The following is a 6,971-nucleotide window of genomic DNA, read 5'->3' as shown; positions in this document are numbered from 1 at the left end:
TCTCATTCGTAAAAACATGACAGATTAAGATCGTGAATGCCAGCTTAGCCATCCTTTACACCAAAAAAAAAAATAAAAAAATTGTGAGTTGAAGGAGAAAAGACTTAATGGTGTCTCAATTAAAATCAGCATACCAGGCTTAAAAAAATGAAACGTATTTAGATGTCTTTATGTGGTCAGGTTACATATCACCCTTATTTTAACCTTTCAAAAATGTGCCTGTTACAAATAGTGATAAAGGAGCCTTATTGGCCCGGTATGATTCATGGTGAGAAATTTGCCTTCAGCTGCTTAACAGACAAAGATCAGTTTTCACCTGGTTGCGTAGCAGTAACATGGGGATAAATGCAAGGGACAGTAATCATAGATATCTGTCTTGTGAAACAGGTACAGACTGGCAGGTTTTCAAAAAGTAGATGTGATCACATTCTTTGTTGAGAAATAAACCTAAATCCAACATTGCTGAAGTGTTTACTTGTAATGTGACAACACTCTCAGGCCAGATTGACTTAACTCAAACATGTTGTTTCTTGGCCTTTCAAAAAACCTAAATTAAAGTAATCACACAGCGCACAGCATCAGGGCCGAGCCACTCACACCATATTATTCAGAGTGTACGCGAAACCTGTCGGCGTGAGTGTATTGAGTGTGAAACTGTGAAACTACCAGCAACAGTAGGCAGTCGTGACCTGCTGGTCAAATCTCACCCAAATCAGATTCTAACAGTGTCACAATTTTAGGGTCAGCCTGGCCTCAAACTGTTGCATTACTGGATTTCTGAAGTAGCACACTAATCTCATGTGGGGACAGTGTTTACAGCACATACACACTTTCTGTTGTAACACATACAAACAGGACAATGCATCAACTGAACAAAAGCATATATGAACAGATATCCTGCTTTGTAATTTGTGCATTGGACATTACTGGAATACCGACTGTGCAGGTTAACATTTACTCTTTACTTTCTAAAAGTGGAATAAAATACCCCATTCACAGAAAACAGTATTTAGCATTTTAAAATGTCGTTGTTCATCATCATACTGCAATTTATTTTATTTTTTAATCTTTATCCACTTTGTAATAAAATAAACGGACTTAATAATTATTAAATGACTTAATAGCAAACAAACAACACAAAAGACAAAAAACCCAAGGGATAAATCAAACACAAGACCTGAAGTGAATTCTAATGGTACATCAAAATCAGTACTTTACCTTTACAATGACCAGTGAGCATTAGATAAAATACAGTAGGAGTACAAATAGTGCATGCGACCAATATCTTATTAAATGACTTAAAGGAAATGAACACTTTAATATTTGCAACAACTCATGCAGTAACTACAAAACACCAATATCCATGCACAGAAGTAATTTCTTTTGCACTCATCTTTTAATCATTACTGTAGTGAAAACAGCATTAAATTACAAGCAAAAAACAGCATTTGTCCTGGAAGCCATATAAAAAAGAACCAATGTTCCCTGTGTGCTGATAGCTTGGTGACCTCTGGGTTTATTGATTTATCATAAAGCAAACCTAATATCTTGTTATCCGCCACTGCTACAGTTGTCCCCAAAATTGCATTCAATATACCTGGAGCTGTACCTTTTGATAAATGATACTATTTATATGCTGGGCTTTTGCCATACCTTTTGGGTCAGTGAATTAAAGTAATAGCACTTAACTGGTGCACCTTTTCAGTGTTTGCATTTTCAGAGAGCATGATCACTTTGCAGGGAGGTGCTCTTTGAAAAATTATCTCTCGGTGTCCAATACGCCCTCATGCTTTACCACCTATTCTCTGAAATCACCCGATACTGATGCAGGTACAGTATTTTTAGACCTCATTGGCTCTGATTTAGCTGGAGCGTGGGTTGGGTTGTGCCATGTCATCTGGGGTCAAGTTGGAAGGTTGTGTCAGTCGGTCCCCCCGGAGCCAATTATGCACAAGATGTATGCACTCACCACACTGTGAGCTGCTCTGGATAAAAGTATCCACTGTGTGACATATGGCTATCACGGTGGCTGTCCTTCAACCAGGTGACCCAGGTATAAACCCCTGTGAAGACAAGTATGTACTTTTTCACCCATTTTTTTCTCTTTTGTACTCATTTTAAAGAAGATTAACACATTTTAAGTATTCTGCTTATTTGTTTCTTGCCTCGAGTTAGACGAGAAAATTGATACCACTCTCATGTCTGTCTGGGAAAAATGAAGCTACCGCCAAACAGCTAGCCTGGCTGTGTCCCAAGGAAACAAAATCTGCCTTCCAGCACCGCTAAATCTGACTAATTAGCAAATTCATTTAATCCATTGAAATAATGACAATCCACCGTTTTAAGGGAGGTTAGAAAATGGACAATTTCTAGGTCAGGACCTAACATCAATAATAGATGGTGAGTTTTACATACACAAATTTTTGTTGGTAATCAACAAAGTGGTGCAGGAATGAGTCCTAAACCTCTGAGATCAGTTAGCAAAGCTATAAGGTTACATGGGAAACTCTGAAAACACACCTGTGTGTTGTGTAAACTATTTTTGTTGAGTTGCTTCTTAGCAAAATGCTCTGAGAAATATGTTGGTCTTTTATTTTGGAACAACAGAGGGTGTGTAATGTGCTGTTGTGACAGTCTAATAAAATTATATGTAGTGTGCATCTTTGTTCACTCTGCTTCAGGGCATGGAGACTCCGTGTTTACAAATAGCTGTTTTATTTCACTGCAAACCAAGTTAGCTGTTAGCTGCCTCTCCTAGCAATGCGAGCACAACCACATCTGTTGAGGGGGAATTTTCGCAAGTTGCAAACTGCTCCAGATATACTCCAGCAGCCGTATACGCGTGAGTAATACGACGTGAAAATTTTTACCGTCCTCGGTGTGAACACGGCAGAAAGGCAACCATTTCAAAAAACCCTAAAGACATCGAAACCTCTGAACTCCCATCACAAGTCAAAAACTAAAAACAACTTCAAATATTTGAGTCATATTGAAATGGCTTTTATCAATTTCCATTATATCGCCCATCTGTGTTGCACCTTTATCAGCACAGGCCTTTTTACTGCCAGAGGCACGGAGCACTTTCCAAGAAAACCTCACCTGCCTGACAAAGAAAATCAAGCGCTCCTGCTGAGACTGAAAGCAACAGAGGAGAGGAGGAGAGCAGGTGAGAAGGATGGGGTCTAAGGGTGAAGATTGATAAAAAAAACAAACAAAAAAACACAGAGACAGACAGAGAGATCATGAGGTGAAGATGGAGACAAAGATTGACGGAGGGAAAGAGAGGGAGAGGTAGCGTAGTAAAGTGAATTAGCTCCAGTGGATAAGGAGCTCTGTGCGGACTGCCAACTTTGCTAATCCTTCTCACATCTGGCTCACGAAGACACTGTGTGTATGTGAATGTGTATGTGGGAGTGCCTTTGTAGGGCAGCCCACATGTGTGTATGGTTGAATTTCTGCATGTGAAAGTCTGCATATCAGTTCAGCTCAGCACATATGGTCATGCATGGGTGAATATATGTGAATGTATGCATGTACACTTCATAAATGTGTGTGTGTGTGTGTGTGTGTGTGTGTGTGTGTGTGTGTGTGTGTGAGAGAGAGTGCACGCGCGCCTCCCACAACACAAAGCTGCTTTTGGAGTGATAAAATTGTCACACTGAAACCAAACCAGCCGCCCCTTTGGAGCTTTATTGGCTTAGTTTGGTGAATTGTTCTTGTGGAATAATAATCTCATATCTCCCTTTGTCTCTAAAAAGAACAGGCTTTTTAGGCACTACCAATGTTGTTTTTCAGTAAATGTAGTGGATTTTGGCATAAAGAGGCATATAATTCGAAAACAAGTGAAAAAATGGGTGAGATCTGGAAAGGTTTTATAGTTAATACACTGTATGTCAAGTAAAGTTTGATTTTTCAGTTTGGCCCACGTCCCATCCACTAACATTGAGAAAACTGTTAATTGCAAACTATAAGAAACTAAGTTAAACATTTAAATCAGTTGTGTGGCTGCAGGTGTGGCCATCACAGTGCCTCATGGGTTTTACAAAAAAATTTAATTATTAGACAATATGTGAGAACAATAATTTCATATCTCTATATCACTTTAATAGACTGAAAAGAACATAAAATGGCGACATGCAGCATACATCTATGTGGAGGTTTGTACTGTATTCAGTCTAAGCAAGGGGGCCTTTTCAAGAGCTGGAAAGATATTCAAAATAGCAAATGCTGTTCTGTAGGAGAGAGAGAAGTTTTTTGTTAATCCTGTGAATAGTCAGGCACTCTGCATTGTGGGTTCAGACAGACTTCAGATGGTGCAAGTCCATGTAATGTTATGTCAGCTGGCGCACCTTGAAATTGGAGCAAATGCGAGAAGGTCGGGACAGGGCTAATGTGGTCATCTTTTTCATTCCAGGTTCACTGTCAAACACAGTGTGATGCGTTTTTCGGACCAGCTACAGCTGACCACAGCTACATGTTGGTGACGTCAGGGGCAAGAGTGTTGTAAGTCAAATCATCTGACAGGAGGAATGAAATGAATGGTGCCAGTATTCTGCAGAGTGAAGGTAGGTCATTTTAAAATGAAAGAAGCTGTATACGAGTTTCAGGGCATATCTATGAGTCAGAGTCTGGGGTGGGATTATGTGAACACAGTTCTCAACATTGGAGGTGGCTGAGCCAGCAAGACGTGCACAGCTGCAGCCACAATCCATTTCAGGCCTACATGACACGTCCCCCAGAACCTGCGCCCACCACCAGACGAACTCACTAAAGCCACAGTTAGTTAAACTCTGCTACAACGCCACCTGTAATGAAATATGAGGCCAAACTTAGTAATAACTTTATTCTTTATACGTGAAGACATGATTCTCCTTGTATGTAACAAGATGTAATCCTTATCCTCATCCTAACCTTAACGGTCTGTCTTTTAACCTAACATTTCACAACAAGCTAAATGTGAATGCAGCAGGGCTTCTACTTTCGGACCAAGGAGTGAAGGGGGCTGCTCATAGGCTGATGGTGGGCGAGTCATGTAGCTAGTGGACAGGTCATGTGGCTGCTCCAGCTGCAGTTGTACCTACTTGGAGCCTTAGCCAGCAGCAAACGTTCCAGACTCAATAGATAGTGCAATGGCAACGGTGCTGACACAGCTAATAATGTTTTTCCCCATTATAGGGTTTTTTGGGGAGTTTTTGCTTAGTTGATGCAAGGGATGATGCAGAGGGATGTCATACGCTGTAAAGGCCTCTGAGGCAAATTGTGATTTATGATAATAAGCTTTATAAATACAATTGACTTGACTTGACCTCGTCAAAAATCGGAGGATTGGTGCTACGCTTCTGCAATCACGCCGTCCTCATATCAGCAGTAACTGTTGTGAGAGCGCAATGTCGAGCAGTGGCGATAAGTTTCCAGTGGGACACTATCGCAGTGACTCACGCACGCGCAGCTGGATTGGCTACCCAGAAACCCACAGACATGCTCAGACAGAGGTAGTGTGACTTCATTCTCTGCTCAGGATGCCATTACTCCAGTCCAATACTGGCGACATGCAGGTTTTTGTCTCTTCTTCCAGACTTTCAGTGGTAGAATTGGCTTGTTGTGGTTCTTTCTTCGCCTTAGGTTCTTCGGCCACTGGATTTTTGTCATTTTTTGTTGTTGTTGTGGTACGGCAGGGCAATTGTGTGGCCTTTTTCTCTTATACAGGCTGCGGGCCTCCTATAAGGCCTCCAGGATTTAGCATTGACGTGTGTTTTTCAGGCTTCTTTGACAGTTTTAGGTCACTTTTAATTATTTATTTCTCTTAATCCCTGATAATTAGTATTAACATCATTATTTTACTCATCACTATTAAGTTAATTTCTATTTTATGGCATGGATTTCACATAATAGTAGAAATCTGCTGGTTTGGAGGGAATATATTAAACCAAAGGGATCTATCAGAGCATGCTAGGTGGGCCTCTGAGTGCCCAACTTGGCCTGCACATTATAATAAAACCACTTTGGTCAGCTGGCGCTGTCATAAATATTAACGAGTTACGGGCAGACCTACAAGTCTATCAGTGCTGTACTCACTCATTCATCAGGCCAACTCATCTGCAAATCCATCCCTGGCAAGACTCCGCTTTATCTGAGCTCACCAGTCCACATCTCCACCAGCTCCAGCAATTTCCCCCTCTTCCTCTCCTCCTCTCCAAAGCTCACACCTCCTTTGGCTGTAACCCACTCCACTGTGCGGATGCCAGCAACTGCAATGAGTTCCAAAATCCCTAAAATTGATCTTTTCATCCCAGCCATATCCTTTAAAAATAGGCTAGTCAAAACACTTTCTGGTTCCTGCACCTGCTGCCTTTCTTACTTTTCTACACCCCGCAGACTGTCTCTGTCTTTACATGTGCTTTGATAGTTGCATGCTTATTTTACTATTGTATGTGATTTCCCCATGAGACACAGACTCCTCTTTGAGACTTGAACTCAACCCTGCCCCGAGCTCATCTGCCACTGCAAATAAGAATTTATGCCCAGCTGAGCTACAAGGTTAAACAAACATAAATAATGAAATAATAATGTTGCATCACTGGCAGTAGCAACATAATGAGAGCATTATGATAATTAAACATCCTAATAAGCCTGGGTCATATTTAATCTCTCTGAGCTTGAGGTCAGCAGATGTGGAGGATGCCTCATCATAGAAACTCCACTAATAGAATGAACAAAACTGTTTCCTGTGAATATTCAGGTTGTGATTAAACACCTGGATCAGTCTTTTTCCAGTTATAGATCTGTTATGTTGTTGTACTTTTAATTTGACTTCACACAGTTCTAGTTTGTAAAGTCTGCCAAGGCTGATCTCCCCTGAAAGTCATTAATCAAGATTTTAATTTCCTGAATAGTCTGTTCTTGCCTTCAGATTTAGGCATTTGAGTACAAATCGCGTTGTCAAACTGGACTTCTGTGTTGACATATTACGC

The sequence above is a fragment of the Plectropomus leopardus genome, chromosome 16, assembly GCF_026936395.1.
Source record: "Plectropomus leopardus strain MGB_pleo_1.0 chromosome 16, ASM2693639v1, whole genome shotgun sequence".
NCBI lineage: Eukaryota > Metazoa > Chordata > Actinopteri > Perciformes > Serranidae > Plectropomus > Plectropomus leopardus.
The sequence above is the reverse complement of the archived record's forward strand: the minus strand, read 5'-3'. Positions refer to the sequence as shown.